The 26446-nt window shown below is 36.5% G+C and overlaps 1 protein-coding gene and 1 long non-coding RNA gene across 5 annotated transcripts in view; one reads left to right on the forward strand and one right to left on the reverse strand.

Annotated features, from left to right (window-relative positions):
* RIT2 (Ras like without CAAX 2) overlaps positions 1-26446 on the forward strand; it is a 392076-nt gene that overhangs the window by 359604 nt on the left and 6026 nt on the right. The window lies entirely within an intron of this gene.
* Positions 1-26446, reverse strand: part of LOC126941250 (uncharacterized) — a 268663-nt gene that overhangs the window by 20790 nt on the left and 221427 nt on the right. The gene's annotated exons all lie outside the window — the stretch shown is intronic.

Consider the following 26446-nt stretch of genomic DNA (forward strand, 5'->3'; position numbering starts at 1 on the left):
CATTGGAAGGTAAGTTGTCTCAAATGAGAGGAGAATTTTAAATAAACACATGTTTGCTCTCTATTCTTGACCCTTCTCCCAGACCCATGGCTCTCCAAGGTTTCGCTAGACCTGCTGTGCAGCAGCAGCATGTATAAAGAGCTTCCCAAAGGTAAGGGCAAAAATCATTTCCAACTACCCCAGGATCTCCTTTCCCAGAGTTTTGGGGGTGAGGCTGAAAAGTTCAAGTTTTTAATCATGGTTTGGCCTTTCTGGTGATCAGCTCTCACCCAGGAGCCCAAGAAAATCAAAAGTCACCTCATTAGAGCAAAAGACAATTTTATCACCGAGAACATTTTATGAGGAGCTCTGCATCAGGAACCATGGTCAAAGAGCAAATATTAGAAAAATAGGTGTACCTAGCATCCTAATTGCTCAAGAAATTACAAAGGTTTTAGTAGCTCTTTGTCAGGAACTGGTAGGAGAGACAAAATATACATTTTTTATTATGTCACAATGTGAAAGCCATGATTCCTATACTTCAGGAAGACCTAGAAGTTTATTGGATTTATGTGTTTGAGAACAAAAGGTTGGAGGGTTGAAGGCACTGCTGAGGGAATTCTTAATGAAATTAAGCTAGAGGTTTATGTTTGGAATGAAAGAAAGTGAATTCAGGAGAAAGATGCTTACTTTGAGATAAAAACTATTAAGGTCAAAATATTGCCGTTGAGAACAGCGGGCAAGTGTGTGCCAGTGTCAGGTATTTTATGCATCCAAAGACAATGGCTTTCAAAGAGAAATTCTGAAGGAAGAGGAAGCACTCACCATGTCATTCTAGCATTGATTTGGTGTCAGAAGACTTGGGGGTTCATGCCAGTTTTATTATTAATTTGCTTTGTACCCTAGGATGAGTCACTTAACTTCTGGAGATCCCAACTTCTGTCATTGGATAACTTCTCATCTATATTTGTCTCTAATTCTTTAACTAACCCCCTTCTTGCCAACTCAAGAAGCAGATCTGAGTTGCTTCTGCCATCACTATTCAGTTACCCTGACCCTATTATAGCGATTCTTTATCTTTTTGGACATAGGATAAATGTCATATCAGCAAGTCATGCATGGACTGACAGCCATCAAAAATGTTGCAAAGGGCAGCATGGCAAAATTTCTAATTCCTGCCTCACTTGAAAGGTCACTGTAACTCTTTGAACTACTCTATTGCTCATATTTGAGGAAAGAAACATACTCTGAATAACATTGCCAGTCAATAAGCAACCAAACAAGTTAATTAGGCTGCATCCCAACAGATATAACAGAAATTATCTGGAAAATAAACTAGAAAAAAATCTAAATTGTTTAGTGACTTCTTCCCCTTATGAAAGGAGAAGGCTGTCTTAACACCCTCCATGTATTTGTTCAAATCAATTCATTCATGATTGTAATAATCAAACATGTATTACATATATACTGTATGGTAATACCAAATTCTGAGAAAAAAAGTTACAAAAACAGCTACACTGATGCTCAGAGAGGTAAAATAGTTTGCCTGATGCCCCATAGGATTTGAATTCATGATTATGAGGTTTCATTACAGATATGTAAGTATAATAATTTATGCTTTTAACTATTACTGTATACTTCTTCCTCTCCCTCAAAGAGCTTAATTTTAAAAGTAAAATATATCAACATAAAAACAAATATTAAAGAGAAATGTGATAAATATCACCATAGAAGAAGGCACAAGAAACATTAGAGAAAATGGCATCACAATGAAACTAATGTTTCATATCTGTCTTGATACTATAATTATTGATAAAGCTGACAAGAAAGGAAAAACATGTCTAGCTAAGGGAAGTGCAGATACAGAAACAATGAAGGGAAAACTAGCAAAGTATATTTAAATAAAAAAAATTGCATAGTTTGATGTAGTTTGAGCCAAGAGTAAAGAGGCAAAGTGGGAGATGGTCCTGAAAAGGTCAATGAGTGGGAATCATAGAAGCTGTGTGAAAAAGTTTGTATTCTGCGTCCAAATGCCAGTTCAGAAAATTTGCACAATTTTTGCATAAAATAGAAAAAAAAGAGCGAAACTTTAGGTCATATTAGTTCTTCCCTCCTCATTTTATGTTTAGATTTGAACATGACCTTTTTAAAATGAAATGATGGTAGTAATAGATTGAGTCCTTCCTTTTTTTTTTCTTTCATCTCTCCATCCTTCTCTTCTTTCCTTTTTTTCTTTGTTCTTTCATTGAGTATCAACGGATAGATTGTATTGAACAGTCTCGACTCTCAGACATAACTGAAATATATTTTGCTGTTTTAAGTTCCAACCCATTGTGAACTGACATGCAAAAGTAGAAAATGTAATATTGCCGAACAACAACATCTCTATCCTTTACCAAGAAAGTATCAGTTGTGCCTTTTTGTTTTCAGTCTTTTCCAGTTTACAGCTATCCCATATCTGGTAAATATTTAACAAAGTCTAGTTGCTACTGTTTGTCACTGTCTGCTTCAGAGTCCCATATGCAAGAGCTTGGGCTGAACTTTCAGAGAACTAGAATGAGACTCATGCCAAGGAAATGGAACACTAATTCACTTTCCTCTCACTCTCTCTCTTCCTGTTCCATCAACTTTCTCTCACTGCAGAAACTGCAGGTATATATGTGTGTAGTCTATGGAGGGAGACATGAGGATTGTTATGTTCTACTCAGATAGGAAGCTATGCATCTAGGTCATTGTGACTTTTCTGCTGGCTCTGGAGGGTGTGACTATCCTACCAACTGGTCTTTGGCAGTGACAGCGGTCCAAGCTGTGATATATTAGCTTGTCCTTCAGTGCCTAGGTGACCCAAATGATCTGTGACATTGGAGAAACCACAGGACAATTCCACATTCTTCCTTTCCTGATTCAGTGGTCTCTGTGCATACCCCAGGCATCAATTCTTGGCCCTATGAAGCAGTCTCTGGGTGGACGGTCATAAACTGCACTTTCTTTCCAAACCCAGCCTAGGCTACCAAAAAACCTAGGAATCTCAACCATGACTGTCTTGGATCTGTAGAAACCCATATTGGAGTTCTTCCAACTCACTGTGACACTCTGCCCTTTTCCTAAGGTTCACTCATTCTCCCATTGTCCAGTGGCTCTAGGCATGGTGGTGTATCTTGCAATTCAGAAAACATTCAATATCTAGTTAGGAAGTAAGACATCTTTCTTATAAATATAATCACATTCTACAGGGAATCATAGATTGAGTGGCCCTCTGAGTCCCATGAGATGGAGAGAGGAAGTGATAGTATGCTGCTCACCAATTTCTGGTGTGCCAAAAAAAAAAAAAAAAAAAAAAAAAAAAACTTTTTGCTTTTAGCCTATTTTAAAACATCTATGTTTTAAACAATACATAACCAATTCTTGAAATTTGGTACAAAATATGAAGATCTAGTAAAGGGTATCAGGCTCCCATTGAACCTGGCCATTTAAAATCTATCTTGTTTTCAACTGTGGGATCTTTTCACAGTAATATCTACATAGTAGTTGGCAACCCCAGATGACGAGAAAGGAGTCCCAGGCAATGGCTTACATAATTGTATATTATTTGCTGAAAAAAAACCCTTGATAACTATATTAGGACCCATTCAGTTGTTACAGAACACCAATGTAGTAGTTTAAAAAAAATAAAGTCACAAAAATGAATGTATTAGCTCCTATAACCGGGAAATCCAATTCAGTTGGCTTCAGGTATAAGTAGACTCAGAGCCCCTAATGATGTTATCAGAATATATCTTTCTCTTTCTTCTTCTTACCTTTCTATTGATGTTTTTCTTAGGTAGAAACACTTCAGAATCTTAGCTTCTACTATCAAAGGACATGATGATTTCCCAAGAATGCTAGCAAAATTCCCACGGAGGGATCATATCAGCCTGTTTAGGTTAGATGCTAATCACAGAACCAGTATTTGGATAGAGAGATGTAGTTCTCTGAATAGCCTGGCCTGGGTTACTTGCCTACCCCTGAAGCCAGAAATAGGGTCAACTCCATAAAAACCATTGAGCTGAGAAATAGAAGTGTATTGATCCAAAGGGAAGTTGGGATATCATTTCAAACATGTGGGAGAAGGCCTTCGGGGCAGGCAATGATAAAAATCTATCATTGAAATGTATGTAGAATCCAGCCCAACCTACTCCAAATTATAAAATATACCTTATCCATGAAAAACAGAAATCTGGTCATGGTCGTATATCCTGCAATTCATAAAACATCTAGTATCCAGCTAGGAAATGGGATAACTTTCCTAAAACATAAATTTGGGAATTTCTGTTATAAGCAACAGGAAATCATTCAATAATATTAGAGGAACAATAAAAACAGATATAAGTTTAAATCTCTATTTTCTTTTACAATTTCATTTCTTCATTTCTATTTGTCCTGTGATTAAAGTGGGCTCTGGAAACTGTCATAGAAACTAATTTCACCTTGGTAACTAATTAGGCTAACCTCCACTGAACTCTCCACCATCATAGTTATGCAAAGAGCTTCTGAAGAGTTATCGCTTCACCTGTGCCCAGGATGAGGTATCCATGGAAACCTTGAACATCTGCTGACTGGTGGTTGGTTGGCTCAGGCACCCAGAGGGTAATTTATTTCTTGGCTACCTTGAGACCAGCACTTGGGCCTGCCATCCTGACTTAGATGATTTTGTTAAGCGTAACTCCTCATCAAAATCTATCTTGCATTGATCCCAGTATCATTCTGACAAAATTATTCAGAAAGATAACTAGATCAGTGAGGGTGAGGAGCAGAAATCTATAATGATAAATCAAAGATATTAAAAAATCCCTGCATCTTATTTTTATTCTCATGAGGCTATATATATGCTATATACTATATTATGCATATATTACTACATATATACATGTATATACATATATATTGTGTTAGTTTGTTTTCACACTACTGATGAAGACATACCTGAAACTGGGGGAAAAAAAAGTTTAATTGGACTTACAGTTCCATATGGCTGGGGACGCTTCAAAAGTCATGGTGAGAGGTGAAAGGCACTTCTTACATGGTGGTGGCAAGAGAAAATGATGAAGAAGCAAAAGTGGAAACCCCTGATAAATCTATCACATCTTATGAGACTTATTTGCTATCATGAGAATAGCATGGGAAAGACTGGCCTTCATGATTCAATTACCCCTCCTTGGGTTCCTCCCAAAACATGTGGGAATTCTGGCAAATACAATTCAAGTTGAGATTTGGGTGGGGTCAGAGCCAAACCACATCATTCCACCCTTGGCCCCTCCAAATCTCATGTCCTCGCATTTCAAAACCAATCATGCCTTCCTAACAGTTCTCCAGAGTCTTAACTCATTTCAGCATTACCTCAAAAGTCCACAATCCAAAGTCTCATCTGAGACAAGGCAAGTGCCTTCCACCTATGAGCCTGTAAAATCAAAAGCAAGCTAGTTACATCTTAGATACAATGGGGGTACAGGTATTGGTAAATACAGCCATTCCAAGTGGGAGGAATTGGCCAAAACAAAGTGGTTATGGGGACCATGCAAGTCCAAAGTCCAGCGAGGGAGTCAAATTTTAAAGCTCCAAAATGATCTCCTTTGACTCCAGGTCTCACATCCACGTCATGCTGATGCAAGAGGTGGGTTCCCATGGTCTTGGGCAGCTCTGTCCCTGTGGCTTTTCAGGTTACAGCCTCCCTCCCAGCTTATTTCATGGGCTGGTGTTGAGTGTCTCTGACTTTGCCTGGCACTTGGTGCAAGATGTCAGTGGATCTACCATTCTGGGGTCTGGAGGACCATGGCTCTCTTCTTACAGCTCCACTAGGCAGTGCCCCAATAGGGACTCTGTGTGGGGGCTCCAACCCCACACTTCTCTTCCACATTGCCCTAGCAGAGGTTCTCCATAAGGGACCCACCCTGTGACAAACTTTTGCCTGGGCATCCAGGCATTTCCATACATCTTCTGAAATCTAGACGGAGGCTCCCAAACCTAAATTATTGACTTCTGTGTACCTACAGGCACAACATCACATGGAACCTGCAAAAGCCTGGTGCTTCCACCATCTGAAGCCACAGGTCAAGCTCTAAGTTGGCCCTTGCAGCCATGACTGGGGCAGCTGGGATACAGGGTACCAAGTCCCTCATATGCACACAACACAGTGACTTTGGACCTGCCCAGGAAACCACTTTTTCCTCCTGGGCCTCCAGGCCTGTGATAGGAGGGGCTGCCCTGAAGGTCTCTGACATGGCCTGGAGACATTTTCCCCATGGTCTTGGGGATTAACATTAGGCTCCTTCCTACTTATGCAAATTTCCATAGCTGACTTGAATTTCTCCCCAGAAACTGGGGTTTTCTTTCTGTCACATAGTCAGGCTGTGGATTTTCCAAACTTTTATGCTCTGCTTTCCTTATAAAACTGAATGCCTTTAACAGCACCCAAGACACCTCTTGAATGCTTTGCTGCTTAGAAATTTCTTCTGCCAGATACCCTAAATCATCTTTCTCAAGTTCAAAGTTCCATAAATCTCTAAGGCAGGGGCAAAATGCCTCCAGTCTTTTTGCTGAAACATAGGAAGAGTCACCTTTACTCCAGTTCCCAACAAGTTCTTTATCTCCATCTGAAACTACCTCAGCCTGGATTCTATTGGTCTATCACTATCAGCATTTTGGACAAAGCCATTCAACAAATCTCTAGTGAGTTCCAAACTTTCCCACATTTTCCTGTCTTCTTCTGAGCCCTTCAAACTATTCCAACCTCTGCCTGTTACCCAGTGCCAAAGTCGCTTCCATATTTTTGGAGATCTTTTCAGCAACACACCACTCTACTGGTACCAATTTACTGTATTAGTTTTCATGCTGCTGATAAAGACATACCTGAAACTGGGAACAAAAGGAGGTTTAATTGGGCTTACAGTTCCACATAGCTGAGGAGGCTTCAGAATCATGGCAGGAGGTGAAAGACACTTCTTACATGGTGGTGGCAAGAGAAAATGAGGAAGAAGCAAAAATGGAAACCCCTGATAAGCCCATCAGATCTCATGAAACTTATTCACTATCACAAGAATAGCACGGGAAAGATCAGCTCTCATGATTCAATTACCTAAAACTGGGTTACTTCCAAAACACATCAGAATTCTGGGAGATACAATTCAAGTTGCGATTTGGGTGGGGTTTCAGCCAAAACATATTATGTATTATATGTGTCTACATAAAAATATGAAAGTAAACATTTATGCCTCTATGATATAAACATACATATTAGAATAGTCTTTCCTGTTAGTCTAAGGCTAGAAGTCACTGATGTTGACACACTTTGTTCTTTCAGCCTCTCTGGTCTCCCTGGGGCTTGTGTTTTGCTTTTGTCCTCTCAGTATGTGAGGGCTGACCTTAGCAGAAAGTTGGCTGTCTTAAATACAGCAGGTCATCTATCAATTCTTCCCTAGGCTGTCAGAGTTTCTTTTAATCTCACTTGTAATTTTCCAGGGAGGTTTACAAAAGCCACAAATAGAATTTTAATGTTGTAAAATACCTGTGGAGACAGTAAATATTTCCTCTTTCATGAGGACAGGCTGTATGTCAACAAGTCTCAGAGAAGAAAATGACATGTTCCAAGTTAAAGTGTATTGTTCTTAAATTGTCCATGAATTGAGTCATTTGCATTATTGTTCTGACATTATTCTCTCTACATATAGTTAAAGCTTAGGCATTGGCATACACTTCTTGTTATTGGATGCATGATTCTTAAAAGATTTTTTTCTTACACAACTAAATATTAATTGCTTCTATAATTGCAAAATATTCACCTTACCAATTTGCAAATGTATTTATTACGCCTTCCAAGCATCAGCTACAGAAACTAATGGCAAAATTAATGGATATTCCAAGCCCCATTGAGAAGAAAATATAGCCTCAGAGAAGCTTAGTGATGAAGGATACACTGAGTGCCTAAATATGAAGGCTTCAATAAGCCACAGTGACTTTTCAAGATAGCTTAGATAAATGGACTCTCAAATGTGTCAAATCAGCTGGCAAGTAAACACTACAAACTAAATAAGGCTGCATCACAAATTAGTTTTTAAACTTTTGTTTTAATTATTTATGCTAATTCTTCATAGCTTTCTCAGAGATGGCACATGCTTAGTGAAATAAGGTTAGCTGATGAGAGGATAACATTAGTGATGTGATGCTGTGACTTTATTTGTGAATCCAATTTATTCAGAAAATATTTATTAAAACTCCGCTATAGTTAAATTCTGAGGATAAAAAGTGAACTTGATAGTTTCTTCCTCAAGAACTGCTATTTATGGAGGAAAGAGGACATCTAATCTATAAGATACATGGAAAGATGTATGTTTAAGGGATAAAGATAATGGCTCACTTCGAAGACAGTGGAGGTTAAACCTTCAAGAGATGGGGTATGTTCCTGGAAAATGCATCTAGGTAGAGGTAATGATACATTCTAAAACGTGCAAGTACTTTTAAGTAGCTAGGGTGTAGCATATGGAAGGTGGGAAGTGGTTAGCATCTGGGTGAATGTTGGTTATACTCTTGGAAATGGAACATAGAAAGATTGATTCAAGAGGAAAGGATAGGCAGGCAAGGAGGGAGGCAAAGAAAAACAAATTTAAGAAATCATTAAAAGCTGAGAGTAGAAGTAACTTCAGTTATCCTCTAGACCTCTCCATTGATCTTACAGGTCAGAAAACTAGTGTCCAAATCAGTGTGACCACGATGTTGCTTTGCAGAACACTAACTTAGCTTATCTCTTTTGGAATGAAACTCATGTGTAACAGTTGTTTCTGAGTTCTGTTGGTTTAATCTTCTCTGCAGCATTATTTATTTGATCCAGAACATCTTCCTCATCCTTCAACAATTCAGTGTCACTCATCTTAGACCCAGAAAAGCAGATATACCATCACGTGCTGCAAAACAACATTTCGGTCAATGATGGACTGCATCTACAATGGTGGTCCCATAAGATTATAGTGAAGCCGAAAAATTCCTATCACTTAGTAATGTCTTGATGATTCTGACCCTGTGTAGGTCTAGGCTGATGTGTGTGTTTGCGTCTCACTTTTAAAAAGAAAAGTTTAAAAATCAAAAATAAAATAATCTTTAAAATAGAAAAAACTTAAAATAGAAGAAAATAAAATGTTTTGTACAACTATACAATGTGTTTGTGTTTTAACCTAAGTTTTATTACCAGAGTCAAAAAGTTATAAAAAATAAAAAGTTTATAAAGCAACAAAGCTACAGTCAGCTAAGATTAATTTAATATTAAAGAAAGAAAAATATGCTTTTATTGAATTAGTGTAGCCTAAGTGTACAGCGTTTAGAAAGTTCACAGTGATGTACAGAGATGTCCTAGGCCTTCACATTGACTCATTACTCATTCATGGTAAGCGTCCCATACAGGTGTACCTTTTTTTTTTGAGATGGAGTCTCGCGCTGTCACCCAGGCTGGAGTGCAGTCACGTGATCTTGGCTCACTGCAAGCTCCGCTTCCTGGGTTCACGCCATTCTCCTGCCTCAGCCTCCCGAGTAGCTGGAACTACAGGTGCCTGCCACCACGCCCAGCTAATTTTTTGTATTTTTAGTATAGACGGGTTTCACTGTGTTAGCCAGGATGGTCTTGATCTCCTGATCTCATGATCCCCCCACCTCAGCCTCCCAAAATGCTGGGATTACAGGCGTGAGCCACCGCACCTGGCCAGTGTACCATTTTTAATCTTTTATATTGATTTTTTACTGTACCTTCTTTTGTTTAAATACTTACGATTGTGCTACAATTGCACACAGTATTCAGCATAGCAATATGATGTACAGGTTTGCAGCCTAGAAAAATAGGTTATATCATGTAGCTTAGGTATATAGTAGGTTGTACCATCTAAGTTTGTGTCTGTGATGTTTGCACAATGATGAAATTGCCTTATGGCACATCTCTCATGAATGTATCCCCATCATTAAGTGACGCATGGCAGCATTATGAAACTCATCTTGCTAATGTTCACCTGAATGATTAGAGTTTAGAAAATATTTATGGAGGGTCTACTAGTTACATATACACTGTATTGGTTGATTTGAGATCAACAAAAACATTGCTAATCCAATGTTCCTAAGAGGCTGCAAGCTAGGGAAAATGCATTTGGAATAGGTCATTGAAGGAAGCTATTTCCTAGAAAGCAGAAAGTTCTAATATGACAAATAAATTTCAGTGCAGTGGTTCAACTAAAAACTAATTTTAAAAAGTTGAGAGTGAATTCAGGTCACTTTGATAGTCACATATTATGAGAGGGGGACAAACTAAGACTTGAAATTCTACTCTTATCCAATCAGAGGGAGTATCAACCATAGTTTTAAAAACCTTTAATATCTGGTGTGGTCAAGCAGTTATGCATCCTTTTTGTTAGAAATGTAATGATCTTGCAACCAAAATTTCATCGTTGTTGTTGATATTTATTTGTTCTGTGGATACTTATTTTTGGTTGCTATAAGAACAAAGAAAGATAGAACCATATACTCATTTTTCTTCTCTCTGCGTCATTTTTGTTTAAGATTCTGCAGGTTAAAGTCTGTCTTCTGAAAATAAGACAAAACAGTCTTTTGAATACAGTTCAGTGGTAAAACAATTAATAGAAGACATGATCTATATTTTCCATATTAGAAGAGTTATTGTACAGAAGGAAATGGGAGGGGTTTATTCTGGATCTGTTTATACACGCCAGGCATAAGTCTAAAAGATATAAAATTAACAGATAATTATTTTCCTCTTAATATTATTAACTTCTTCCCAGTGAGACCTATACAAATGGCCTGGAGTTCTCTCACATGTGAATAAACTTATTTCTGGCAGTGTCTCTAATGACAATGATTCCATGATTTCTTGGCTTACATCTCTACCAGGCAGCCTCTAGTCCCTGCCTCCTCCATCTCAATGCATGGTTTGCACTTAAACAAATTACAGTTGGTCAAAGGAACTGGTACTTTTGCTGAATTAGGTGTCACTGAGAAAAATTAATTGCTGATCTCAAGAGCAAATTCATAGCTCGGCAGGGAGGTGCATTCCTGTAATCCCAGCTTCTGGGGAGGCTAAGGCAGGAGAATCGCTTGAACCTGGGAGGCAGAGGTTGTACTGAGCCAAGATTGTGCCACTGCACTCCAGCCTGGACAATAGAGCTAGACTCTGGCTCAATGATAATAATAATAATAATTTTTAAAAAATAACTGCAAATTCAGGTCGCTTTGATACTCACATATTATGAGAGGGGGATGAACTAAGAATTGAAATTACTAAAGAAAAAGTTGTGTTAATTGGAAGAAGAGAAGGATTTTATAAACAATGAGTTCATTAATATTTAATATTAGGAAATAGAGGTCAGGTTTTCAAGTCAGTTTGATGATTTTTCCAATTGCAAAAGACATAGAGATAAAAGGAACACTGCTCTAATGTCCATGAAAGTTACCTTTAGTAAAGAATAAGCATTTTTTTCATGTGTCTGTTGGCTGTATGAATGTCTTCTTTTGAGAAATGTCTGTTCATATCCTTTGCCCACTTTTTGATGGGGTTGTTTGTTTTTTTCTTGTAAATTTGTTTGAGTTCTTTGTAGGTTCTGGATATTAGCCCTTTGTCAGATGAGTAGATTGCAAAAATTTTCTCCCATTCTGTAGGTTGCCTGTTCACTCTGATGGTAGTTTCTTTTGCTGTGCAGAAGCTCTTTAGTTTAATGAGATCCCATTTGTCAATTTTGGCTTTTGCTGCCGTTGCTTTTGGTGTTTTAGACATGAAGTCTTTGCCCATGCCTATGTCCTGAATGGTACTACCTAGGTTTTCCTCTAGGATTTTTATGGTATTAGGTCTAACATTTAAGTCTCTAATCCATCTTGAATTAATTTTCATATAAGGAGTAAGGAAAGGATCCAGTTTCAGCTTTCTACTTATGGCTAGCCAATTTTCCCAGAACCATTTATTAAATAGGGAATCCTTTCCCCATTTCTTGTTTCTCTCAGGTTTGTCAAAGATCAGATGGCTGTAGATGTGTGGTATTATTTCTGAGGACTCTGTTCTGTTCCATTGGTCTATATCTCTGTTTTGGTACCAGTACCATGCTGTTTTGGTTACTGTAGCCTTGTAGTATAGTTTGAAGTCCGGTAGCGTGATGCCTCCAGCTTTGTTCTTTTGACTTAGGATTGCCTTGGAGATGCGGGCTCTTTTTTGGTTCCATATGAACTTTAAAGCAGTTTTTTCCAACAGACACATGAAAAAATGCTCATCATCACTGGCCATCAGAGAAATGCAAATCAAAACCACAATGAGATACCATCTCACACCAGTTAGAATGACGATCATTAAAAAGTCAGGAAACAACAGGTGCTGGAGAGGATGTGGAGAAATAGGAACACTTTTACACTGTTGGTGGGATTGTAAACTAGTTCAACCATTATGGAAAACAGTATGGCGATTCCTCAAGGATCTAGAACAAGATGTACCATATGACCCAGCCATCCCATTACTGGGTATATACCCAAAGGATTATAAATTATGCTGCTATAAAGACACATGCACACGTATGTTTATTGCAGCACTATTCACAATAGCAAAGACTTGGAATCAACCCAAATGTCCATCAGTGACAGATTGGATTAAGAAAATGTGGCACATATACACCATGGAATACTATGCAGCCATAAAAAAGGATGAGTTTGTGTCCTTTGTAGGGACATGGATGCAGCTGGAAACCATCATTCTTAGCAAACTATCACAAGAACAGAAAACCAAACACCGCACGTTCTCACTCATAGGTGGGAACTGAACAATGAGATCACTTGGACTCAGGAAGGGGAACATCACACACCGGGGCCTATCATGGGGAGGGGGGAGGGGGGAGGGATTGCATTGGGAGTTATACCTGATGTAAATGACGAGTTGATGGGTGCAGCACACCAACATGGCACAAGTATACATATGTAACAAACCTGCACGTTATGCACATGTACCCTACAACTTAAAGTATAATAATAATAAATAAATTAAAAAAAAATAAGAAAAAATTATTACTTGTAATAATAGACAAGTTATAAGAAGCAAACGCTTATGGATTTCTTTATTTAAAAAAGAAAAATTATACCTAGTCTCAGAGATCAACAAACACTTCTTGAAGTGGAGACTGAGAGTTACTTTAGAAAACCTGTAAGGATTAGCAGGATATTGACTAGTGAAGATGTAAAAAAAGACAAGTCCAAGGAGAAAAGCTAAAGTGATAAAACAGGATAATGAAGGAAAACAAGGAATTTACAGGACTATGTGGAAGAAAAGTGTGGGAAAACAACTAGGAAACTGAAACAATATCTATGTCTCTCAACAGATTGAAGAGAAAAGTGACTCTAGCCTGCATTGATTAACATAACTGTGATTGCTTTTGCAAACGAAGACTTGTGATTTTAGCAAAATGCTTTTAGGTCTGATTCAGTAAAGTATGCCCAAAGGAAGAGTCTACTACTATGAGGACAGATATGGCAATAAAGTCAACTATATTAGAATATCTAATCATAGGAGTCCCAACCTCACCCTCTCATGGTGGTCATAAAAACAAGAATCAAACTCATCACTCATATCAGGATGCATGATGCATGCAGGGAGACAAGCCATGCGTTAAATGAAGAAACAAGCAAAAAGTCCCTATATCATTACATTTAGTATACAATAAGCAAATGGCCTTCTGTTTATTAAATCAATCATGTCTCTTAACCCACTTTAAGATGAGGACATTGAGTATTAGAGTTTATATGTAATTCAATTAAGGTCACTCAACTAGTAAGTGGCAGAAATGGGACTAGAACCCAGGCCGTTTGATTTCAGCAACCATCCTCTTAAATAGGATGCTTTTTTCCATTGTATCTCAGTGAGACTTACTGTTTTGACTAACACAAACTATGTTCTCAGCTGCTTCTGTAGAGGATAAAGCACAGATAATGTCAGTGAGCTGACAAGCCATTGCAGTGACAGTGTTGTTTGCCAGGTGCTCTGACATGACCAGAATCTGGAAGAGAAAACAGGTGTCACTGACTTAGAAATGCAGTCTCAGGCTGCTGCTTCTTAACAAACTTGTCAAGATTACCTTCCTTACGCCAGCATGCTGTGTGTCCAGCCACTGAGGCAGGTCATTTTGTTCACCTGAAGAATGATCAAGCAACTAGGCTTGGTAAGCAACAAATGAAAGGAGTTTCTAAGGCCACAGAGGGGTTTCTTGCAACAGTTAAAAGCTGTCATCTGTGCAGTCACTTGGATCTACATATAATATTCCGAAAATCCAGGGGATGGAGACTTGCAGATATATAGTCTATTATCAAGACAGAGAATGTAAATTTTAAAAGTATAGGCCAGGTGCAGTGGCTCATGCCTATAATCCTAGCACTTTGGGAGGCCGAGGCCGGCAGATCACCTGAGGTCGGGAGTTCAAGACCAGCCTGACCAACATGGAGAAACCTCGTCTCTACTAAAAATACAAAATGTGCCATGGATGGTGGCACATGAATGTAATCCCAGCTACTAAGGAGTCTGAGGTGAGAGAATTGTTGGAACCCAGGAGGCGGAGGTTGCAGTGAGCAGAGATCATGCCATTTCACTCCAGCCTTGGCAACTAAGAGCAAAACTTGGTCTCGAAAAAAAAAATTATATATATACACACACATATATATACTATATATAGTATATATACACATGTATACTATATATAGTTATATACATGTTATATATACATATGCTATATATACTATATATATACATGTTATATATAACATATCTAGTATATATGTTATATACCAGTATATATGTTATATATACTAGATATGTAATATATATACTATATTATATAACATATATACTGTTATATATAATATGTAGTGTATATGTATTCTATATAACATATGTATATATGTATATATACTATATATGTGCATGTATATATACACATACATAGTATATATGCATATACATGTTATATATAGTATGTATATATGGTATATAACACACATATATACAAGTGTTATATATACATATATAATATGTATATATTTATATATAAGGTATATAACACATATATACATGTTATATATACATATGATATACTATATACATGATATATACATACAGTATATATACTCTATACATGTTATATTTACATATATAGTATATACATATATACATACGTATATATAGCATCTACACTATATATGCATGTTATATATACATATATAGTATATATACATATATACATGTTATACATATACATATATCGTATATAGTATATATACATACCTATATGTGTATATACACATGTACATATGTTATATATACATATATAGTATATACACATATACATATGTTATATATACATATATAGTATATAGAGATATGTATACGTTATATATACCATATATAGTATACATATTCATGTTATATATATACATATATGTGTGTATATATGTATATATATTTTGATTTAACAAAGTGAAAGCCCCAGCTCTAGCAGTCTAAGGTTTTCAGCTGCTTTCTGACAAAAACTGTAAAAACTGGCAGCAGCCTGTAATCCTTGTCTCCCACATCTCAATGCAAGCCTGATTGCCCCAGGAATTCTCTTTCCTAAACCTTTTCTTTCGTTTTACTCTATATTAAAATGCTCTTGTCTTATGCACCATCTCTTTAACCGCATTATCTTTGTGTAGAGACAGGGTAATAAAAAGAGTCCTGGGTTTTAATGCCAATTCCAATATTGAAGAACTATATTATCTTGGAAATTTAGGTATTCCCAAACTGTTTTCATTTTTTCAGTTCATAGAAGATGGAATTTGAAGTACCTGATGACCAGGAACAATCTTAGCTCAGAAATTCAAATCTTCTTCTGACTACATGTAAGAAACATTGACGGAAATGGTCATTTTACAGAGGAATGTGCAGTAAGTGCGTGCCTCCAGAAACTAAACAGTCATTAACAGAGACGTGGAAGAGACATAGGTAATGTTTTAATGGCCTGAAAGATGATCCTTAAGATTATTGCAATCCTGAATTCTTTTGCTTTTAGGATTGTATAATTCAGGGTTCCCCAGAGAAACAGAACCAATAGGATATACAGAGATACAGTGAAAGGGATTTATTATGAAGGATTGAGTCATGCTACTGTGAAAGCTGAGAAGTCCCACGTCTGCCATCTGCAAGCTGGAGGCTCAGGAAAGCCATTTATATAGTTCCAGTCCAACCTGAAGGCATGGGAACTGTAGGAGTTGATGATTTAAGTCCTGGTCAGAATCAAGGACAGAATCAATGGGCACATAATTGTGAAAAGCCTGAGTGAAGAGTCAAACATCAGAATATTCAGACAGAATATTCAGAAAGGGTAATCAGGCCAGGTATGGTGGCTCATGCCTGCAATCCCAGCACTTTGGGCAGACGGATCACTTGCAGTCAGGAGATCGAGACCAGCCTGGCCAACATGGTGAAATCCTGTCTCTACTAAAAATACAAAAATAACAACAACAACAACAACAACAACAATAATAATAATAATAATTAGTCAGGCACGCTGGCACATGCTTGTAATCCCAGCTACTTGGGAGGCTGAGGTAGGAGAATTGCCTGAACCCAGGAGGCAGAGGTAGCAGTGAGCCAAGATTGTGCCATTTAACTCCAGCCTGGGTGATGAGAGAAAAACTCCTTCTCAAAATAAAAATAAAAATAACAATAAAATAAGGGTTATCAAAAAAAAGGACTAGAAAATCAAGAAAGGAGGAAACCATCAATTCAAAGGAGAAAAATTGAAATAAGGGAAGGCAATTTGTCAAATATTGCAGTTGGTAAAAATGGCTGGAAGCATGTATTGGATTTGACAGTAAGAATGATACCTTTGCAAAACCACGTTAGAAGAATGAGGTGAAATAGAATACAGATTGTGAACATTAATGTGAAAATTAGAAGTGATTAAGATAAACCAGCACATAAACCTATAATGTATTTTATTTTGAAATTGTACATCTTTTTTTTTCTAATCCTTTCCTTCCCCAGCCCTATCCTCTCTCTGTATAATCTTATAAAAAGGGCAGATATAAGAGAGTAAATGAACTGAATACTAAAAATAGTTGAGACTTGAATATTTTTCTGAAACCAAAGGGGCTGTTACAGAAGAAGACTGAAAATGTGGGAGAAAGGTGGGACAACTAGTACTGCAGGATTGAAATAGATTTAAAAAAAAAAGGTTATTCAGCCCAGATAGCAGTATCAAACTTGACAAGAATCAGTAACCTCTCTTTGCCTGAGAGAACAAAGACAAGAGTAAGATAAGATGTCTAATAATACAGATGAGTTTCCAGGTGCTAGTCCAGGATGTTGAAATCATACTTTTGGGATGCTTTTATTTCCTCACTGAGGTGAAATAGGAGGGTGAGAGCATCTGCTTAAAATAAGGATGGGGTCAGAGACCTGAGACAAGAAATGAAGGATTTGAAGAACTAAATGAGAAATAGGAAAGGGAACTGGCTGATAATAAGTAGAACGATTGACAAGAGCACTGATGACTCTGTTAAGATTGAAATATAAATGTATAGTGGTACCAATAAGCACAGGCACCTACATTTTCAAAAAATACCTGGCTCCCTGTGTGTAAGGCCAGAAAATGTAGAATGTTGGTTCAGTTTTGTTTTCTGTAGATACTGGGGTTAGAACTTTTGTAAAATTTATTTTGTTCTAGTTCATCCTTCTTTTCATGGCATGCTTTACCCAAATATAATCCAAAAAGATATACAAGTTGATTGTGAGCTTGAAGGAGCCCAGGATACCTCTGGGGAGGCTTGAGCTTTCCTCTAGGCTTCATCAAAGTCATTTGCTACTGTGGTCCCTAGATTTCATTCAAGAAGGCGTGAAGACCCGGTCTTCTTATTTTTCTGTCCAGAGATTCTGCAGGGTCATGTTCTAACCTGACAACATATGTAATCAAGCATTTTGACACTTTAAGTGAATTGCATAGACATGTTAATGAAAATAAGTTAAAACCTTAAGTAATTCAAGTGAGATTTTAGCTTCCAATTCTTTAGTTAATTCACGGAGAGTTTCTTCTGTAGTAACTGGTTGGTTCCTCTTTGCTCAGCTTCCTATCCATTTATTCAGTCTCCATTCAGTGAAGAGATAGGAAAGGTGTTTATTGAACATGGTTCACTTGTAAAGCATTGAGGTGTTGCTGGCAATATAATATCCCTTGCCTTCTTGGTCTTATATTCTGCAGGAGATCCAGACATTGTAGAGTTATACAATTTATTATTTAATTATAATTGTTTTATGTGTTACAAGTATAATACATAAGTTTTTTTCTTCTATTTTTACCTAATACAAATTTGTTAACATAACAGATTAAATACTAAAATTCTTTGGTGTTTAAAGAGTACATTTTTAGGCCATGTTAAAATGGAAAATTTAGTTACTCATAATAACCAATCCCCTGAAGGTTCAGAAGAACCATTGATTTAATATACGTCAAATATACACATTTATTTATTAGTGCAAACATGTGAAGATATCCTTAAGCATGCACATACATGTATGTATATTTACACGTGCATAGTCCTGCATTTATATATATTGCACATACTTCCCAAGTTTATTGATTTGTATTTTTAGCAAGGTATTTTTAAAAGCAAAGTCTTTAGGAGAAAAATTCAAAAAAGAAGGCAGATATTGCTGTTAGCAAAATATTTAGCATCAACCTTCTCTTTTTTCCCTTCATGGCAACTCCTGGCTGCCATGGCAACCTTTCCGCCCTGCACACCAGAGCTTCTGGGATGAAAAGCACAAGGCCTTTGAGACTTCAAATGTCTCCTGTACAAAGCAGTCTAAAACCCTTTACCCTAGAGCCATTACCATCCCGTTTCTCAGAACGACTGGCTACACGATTTAATTTATTATGTTCTGCTTTTCTTTCCATTCAATCAATATCTCTCCAGAACAGCAAGACAGAGAAAACCTATTACATTTCCGGAGTAGGCACTCAAGAAATAGGCTTTTTAAAAATTACTTATTTGATGGGTTCCTAATATATTTCACACAGATCTGAATAAATTAGACATCTAAACTCACTAATTTCCTCTGATTGTGCTCTTATTCACTTCTTCTCCCTTGTGCTCTGGTCTAAACCATATTAACTACTGATGATCCCACAAAAGCACCATGATCACTTTTGCCTTAGGCCTTTCTTAGTCCCTTTACCAAGACTCCTTCCTGTTCCCCCAACATCCCACCTCCCCTCACCAACCTAAATAATTACTACTTGCCATTCAGGTCTAAGATTAAGGCTCCCTGTCTCAGGAAGCTGAGAACCACTAAGACAGGGCTGGGCACTACTTGTAAATGCCACCACAGTGCTGTACCCTGTGCTGGCCACTGTCATTGATCTGAGATTTCTTTTTATCTGTTTGTCTCAATCGACAACCAACTCCTCTGTTTATTGTAGCCTCAGCTGTATTCCCATGGCCTGGGTTCCAGTGATGTCATTCACAAATAATGAGCCCTCTTAAGTGCCAGCCACTTTGCGGGAGATCAGGTACAGAGGTGAACAAAACAGACACATTTTCAGCAATAACTAAGCTTATTTTATACTGGTGGGTGATGAAAAATACATATAGGCAAATTTGTGAGATCATCTCACTAATTACTATTGATAGTAATTAAATACCCTTCCTATCAATAAAATAAGAGTAATGGGATTGCATTAGTGGGGATGTGTGAGAATGCTTTTGAGAGGACGGTTAGGCAAGGTGTCTCAGTGGAGTTGATATTTCAGCTGGGACTTGAAGAAAACAGTCAGGAGGAGACCTGTAGGGGAGCACATTTCAGGCAGAGGAAACAACAACTGTAAATATTTGAAGGCAAGAAGATTTTGTACTGGGCATGTATCAAATATGATGGGATATAATCAATGAGGGAGAGTGGTATGAATCGGACTTGGGGAAACAGACAGAGATAACATCGTGTAGAATTTGTAGGTCATGGTGACAAGTAGAAAAAATTATAAACGGGCTAAAATGTGGTCTGAAAAAAGTTAAAATTTCCTCTGTCTTCTTTTCAGACAGTGAACAAACAGACAAATCAAAAATAATATTTATTGGGAGTATACAGTATACTAGGAACTATATAAGTGCCTTTCATGTAATAGCTCATTAAATCCTATTACCAATTCTATGAAGTAGAGTTTTATGAGGAAATTAAACCACAGTCTAAGCAACTCCCTGAGAATTTATGGCTAAAGTGTGGTGTAGCCAGCATTTGGATCCTGGTAATCTGATTCCAGAACCTACCCACTGTAGCATAATTGTAGGCATTTGCTGAAGCCCACAATATAGCAAAAATACAGTCGAGGGCAATATCCTGGCCTCTGAAATTTCAATTTTATGAACTCATTATAATGGACTCTGTGGTCTCCAGTGACTGTTTATTTGGTGTCATTTTCATCATCATCCAAATTAAATATTTAATGAGTACCCGCCACTGCAAAGTGTGTGGCTTGCTTAATGTGTGGCACAATGAGGATTAAAATAAGACAAAATATTTCTGTCCAGCTGCCTTGCAGTTTTGTTGGTGAGATAAAACAACTAAGGCCTATGAACTTCCCTCAAGGAAGATAAGCTGCACAGCAAAGCAGAGGCCACCAAGGTCACCATCGACTGACTGCACTGGTCTGTAAAGCCTTGAGTAGGTCAGGAAGAAGTGAGAGAGAAGAAAAATGAAAGACTTTCCAGATGGGGGAAAAAAAGCCATATGTAAAGACATAAAAGCCGGGCGCGGTGGCTCACGCCTGTAATCCCAGCACTTTGGGAGGCCGAGGCGGGCGGATCACGAGGTCAGGAGATCGAGACCATCCTGGCTAACACGGTGAAACCCCGTCTCTACTAAAAATGCAAAAAATTAGCCGGGCGAGGAGGCGGGCGCCTGTAGTCCCAGCTACTCGGGAGGCTGAGGCAGGAGAATGGCGTGAACCCGGGAGGCGGAGCTTGCAGTGAGCCGAGATCGCGCCATTGCACTCCAGCCTGGGCGACTAAGCGAGACTCTGTCTCAAAAAAAAAAAAAAAAAAAAAAAAAAAAGACATAAAAATATGTGTTGAGGAATGATGGGCTCTATGGTGTAAAATGTACTCCACATTCTAAAGAGACCTACAGACAAGCACACAACCAAACTGCCTCTGTTGACTCCTACCCTTGCGTTTCCACAATCCACACCCCTTCCCAGTCTAAGAACCCAGGTGGAAATCTGAGTTTTTGATACCAAGACCAGGAGTTCTTTTCCTTCTCCCTGCAGCAAAGAAGGGAAGGAGGATTCTTGCCCTCTTCATTTACAGTACAAGAGAAGGAGACTCCAACATAATCCCTCCTAAAAGAGGGATGTGCTAAGAAGTTACAGACATCTCCTCACCAGTTGAGTTTTTTGCTTAGTTTGCAGACTTGCTCACCCATGTAAAAAAGATAATTGGGAAAAATAGCAGAGCAGATAGAGTACTCTTGGAAGGAACACCGTGTGAGCACACTCTGAGCTGTCAAGAATGGTTTTCCATGTTTCAGTGACTGCAGCTAAGCGTGGGACATCTTGCCAATGCTTTGCTTTGTTTTGCTTTTCCCGGAAGGAGTTTGTGATGACATCTAAGCACTTACCTTTAAACGGAAGATGATCTCTTTTTTAAAAAAGTAACTCTCATATTAAATAAGTGAATAAATCAAGTTTAATAAATCAAAAGCACTTTCACTACAACTGGCCAAAACTGGCAAGGCCATTAACATCATTAAAACTGATCGAAATCAATTATACACAAACTAAAATAGAAAAATTCAAGTTCAGGCCACTTTTCCTTCAAGTTAGCAAATAAGATGTGTTTCCCAGGAAATTTTGATTCCTGCTACTTTGACAATGTAGGCTGCATAATGAAAATTAATAGCTCTATGGGAAATAATGGAGTGAAACACTTACAAGAAGATATTAAAAATATAAAATAAATCCCAAAGAGTTTGCTGTATGCACTAAGCATTTTAACAGCACCCAGTAGGCATAACCACTAAGATTTTTGCTTGCAAAGCTTCTGTTGGAGGAGCCAGACCCATCTTTCTGCCAATCTCCTTCACTCAAGGTTAGCAATCATAGCAAAGCAGTGTCAGAGTTTCCTTTTGTGTTGCTAAGAATTATATCGCTGATTAGGCAACCACCATTACTCTGGCTACCTTTACAATAATTTAATTTATTGTATTTTATTTTTACCGAGCTCGGGTAAAAGATAAAAATATGCAGAGAGCTAGAAAGCTCCTAAAGTCAGCGTATTGTTGGGACTGAAAGTCTAATTGGCCAGGATGCTTGCCGCTTCCCACTAGCAGCTGGGCTGGACTAGAACAGGCTCTGCCTGCCTTTTTGCCCCAGTGATCTCATCAACCCCCCATGCAGCTGTGGCTGTGTTCTAATGCCTCCTCTGGCAGATGGGAAATGGCATTTCAGGGAGTGCCTGGCATATTACATGGTGATCTTCTTTGGTGAAAAAGGTCATATATATTAAAAAGATGGCACCCCTGGGTTATTGAAATTTTCTATTACTTATATGAGACATTTTTCTTTATTCTTTGTTTTCTGCCATTGCTTTCTAAGGCCTCCAGGTGGCACATTAAATCAAAAACTTTCCTTCTTTACAATTGAGGGGCACTGTGGTATAATGATATCTGCATCAATTGCTTCTTACCCCTAAAATAATCTCTCTGCAACATTTGTTCCCCACCCCCCACATTTCTATATTTATTTAAAATTTAACTTTTCATGTAAGTGCAATATAAAATATTGTGTGCCATTTGTTTACTATTTAAGAATGATCTTAAGTTGTAAAACCTCACATCAGATCAACTAAATATGTATAGAATCTCAGCACAGGGAACTGGAAATGTTTCCCCATGAGAGACAGCAAGAAAGAAGGGAAGCGGTGCTTAATGGAAGATAGTAGAACTTGATGGACATTTTACTTAATTAGATGTGTGACCTTGAGCCATTTCTTAACCACTGCTTAACCTTTCTGAGCCTGAAACTCCTCATTTGAAAAGTAAGAAAATTTAAGTCCTTTCTACCATTGTGCTTCTTTCTTAGGAGTTACTATATCAAGTAGATGAATATTGATGAATATTCAATATTTAATTTTACTTAAAATTTAATTTTACTTAAAATTCAGATAGACAAGATATCTTATGCTAAAAGAATATGTTAATTACCTTAGTTTTCAATTCTAATATGGAAGCTGTTACTTCTCGTAATACATTCTAGTTCCAAACCAGTCAGACCACCACTAGTGGATTGTTGTGGTCCTAAAAATTATTCCCTATGATGCTGTTGCAATATGGCCTACAAATGGACCTTCAAAACGACCATAATAGAAAGAATAAAACCCAGAAATATGTAAAAATTAATATTTTGGGGCTTGTTTTTTTGACATGTTTGAACTCAAATTCTTGTATTAAATTTATGGCCTATAAATTTCAAGGTCAAAGATAGGTATGACAAATGTATGGTTTGTCAGTATTAGTATGACATGAAATTTTCTTAAAACATGAAAATGTATTTTCTTGAAACATAAAACTTTATTGTTAAAGTATGCTTTCACTTTTGGTATTTTTCTTAAAACATAAAAACTTTAGGTCACTGATCTAATAATAATTTTTAAGGAAATATAGAAAAGATTAAATGTTTTACTAAGTTTAATTTCCATTTAGATATTATAGCAAATGTGAAAATTCATGTTATTCTTCCATTAGATAACACAGAATTAATATTTTGATAATAAATCTAAGATCATATGCAAACTACATTTTATGCTTTGAATTAGGTGATCCATGATTGCTACATTACGTATCAAAGTAATGGGTAGGCACAGTTTAAATATACTTCAGCCTCCTACAAAAAATAAAATATTCAGTTATATCATTTATTAAAGGTGCTGTTTTGCTGTATATCATTCCAACAAGAACATTTGCATGGGATTTGTTTACTAATTTTATTTCTAGTCGAGCTTGATTATCACATTGGAATTTTAACTGAATTTTGAAGTCCCTAATGATTTGTGATGCTTACATTTTAACCATTAGAACATATTTTATAAATGTAAGTGTGTGTTTGTATAAAATATGCATATGTATATCTATATATGTACTATATATATACAACTAAACATATCTTTTTCAAATACTTAAAAAATTTATGGATTTAGCTAAAGACTTAACTTCAATCCTTCTCTACTTCTACTCTTCTTAAAGAAAAATTACCTTTCTATGTTGATAGAAATAACTTCTATATGTCTTGGTCAAAAATAATCCAAAATGATAACTCAATGTCAGGGTGCCATTGAGAGCATCTTCATTTCTCCACTGATTTGGAATGATATCCTAATAATAGAAAAGCTTTCATAGATATGTTGATCTTTTTCCAGGTTCTCTATTGCATTAATAAGATTATTTGTCTAACCCTTAACTAATGCCCCACTGCCTGAACCATTATAGGTTTACAGATGGCCTTAATCAGGTGAGACCAACATTATTGTTACTATTCTTCTTCCTACCTCCTTCTTATTAGAATTCAAATATTTCTTCTCTATTTGTGCCTTTATTCTTCTCTATGAATTTTAGTATCATTGTATGACATCCTATGATTCAAAAGTTTTCAGGCTTTTAATGTATTTTAATTGAAATTATACACTAATTTGAAATGATTTATTATCTTTATGATATTGAACCTTCGCACCCAAAACTAATACAAGTCTACAATTTGTCATCTGATTGGTTAGATTGCGATAAAAATCCAAATATGATAAATAAAAGTTTTTCTTAATGTATTTGTTAGTGTAACCTAACCAGACCCAACTAATTTTTGTGACAAAGCATGATTTGATGTGATTTGAGTTGATTTGGAGATCTTACATATCCTTTTTGCTGTGAATGTTGCAATATTTAGCTACAGAAATATTACTATACTAGAGTACAAAATTATGCTCCAAATTCAAAGGGAGTGCTGCATGTTTTACAATGCATTTATTTAATTGAGTGTTTAATTGCAATTTCATATAAAGCAGACAAATTATAACTATAGAGCATTATAAATTACAACAACATGAACTCACCTAAAATCACCATATTGGTTAATAATGGAAGATTATTAAAGGCGCCCAGAAAACTTTCTTGTATCTCCTCCCAAAGGAAACACTATACTGACTCCTAACACTAAACAATAGTTTTTCTGTTTTTAAACTCTCGAAAAATGTAATTGTGTAATGTGTTAATGTAACAATAGAGAGAACTAGATGTGGGGTAAATGGGAATTATATGTTGCCATAGTCTGTAAATAGAAAACTATACTAAAATTAAAAATTTACTAACGTTTCTTAGGTCCGATTTCTTTCACTCAGCATTGTTATGTTTGTAAGATTTATCTAAGTTGTATATAATACTATGTCATTTATTTACATTTAACAGCATCACATTGTATTAATATATAGCAAATTATTTATCAAATCTCCTGGTAATAAGGTTTGTGTTGCTTTCAGTGTTTTTGTTTGCTTGCTTTTGCTATTGTGAATAATGTTGCTGTAAACAATTTGCATGTCTTTGTTGCATATATCTACACATATTCATTGAAGAAGGCTTCTGGTCATAGAGACTAAATTGTAGGAAAGGTTTTAATCACAAATTTAACTTTTTGTGTAATGTTTAGGACAATATAGAATTTCTATTTTTTTTTGTATTTAAGCTTTTGAAAATTATATTTTGGTAGAAATTACTCCTTCACCGAATATTTCTGATATACTGAGACAAACATCATGTTCACATGTTATCTTTTTTATGTTTGTAGTATCTGAAGTGATATATGCTATTTCATTCTTAATATTGTTCATTTATGATTTATTTTTCTTCATCACCCTTAATCTGTCTTGCCTGGGCTTTATAAATTTTGACATCTTTATAAAAAGAATTCATGTTGGATTTTGTCTTCTCTATTGCATAATTGTTTTGTTTTTTTTTTTTAACTATTTCTATGTTTATCATTTCTTTGATTTTGCTTTCTTTAAATTAATTTGCTGAGCTTTCTGGTTACTTTTTGTAGTTGATATTTTGATCATTAAACTTGAGTGTTTATGCTTTTTAAAAACATGCTTGTAATGCTATAAGCATCATTATGAATAAAGCTATAGATAGTCCTCTAGGTTTTGATTCAGTACATTTTCACTAGCATTTAGTTTCAAATATTTTGAAAATGTTTGTGTAATTTCTTTTTTGACCTATTGACTATTTACATATATACTTTTTCTCAAATATTTGGGAATTTAGTAGAGTTTATTTTTTAATTTCTAGATCATTTTCATTTATTTTGGACTATGTTGTAATTTTTATTCTTTGCAATGTTTTGAGATTCACTTT

This window comes from Macaca thibetana, chromosome 18 (genome assembly GCF_024542745.1).
Source record: "Macaca thibetana thibetana isolate TM-01 chromosome 18, ASM2454274v1, whole genome shotgun sequence".
Lineage (NCBI taxonomy): Eukaryota > Metazoa > Chordata > Mammalia > Primates > Cercopithecidae > Macaca > Macaca thibetana.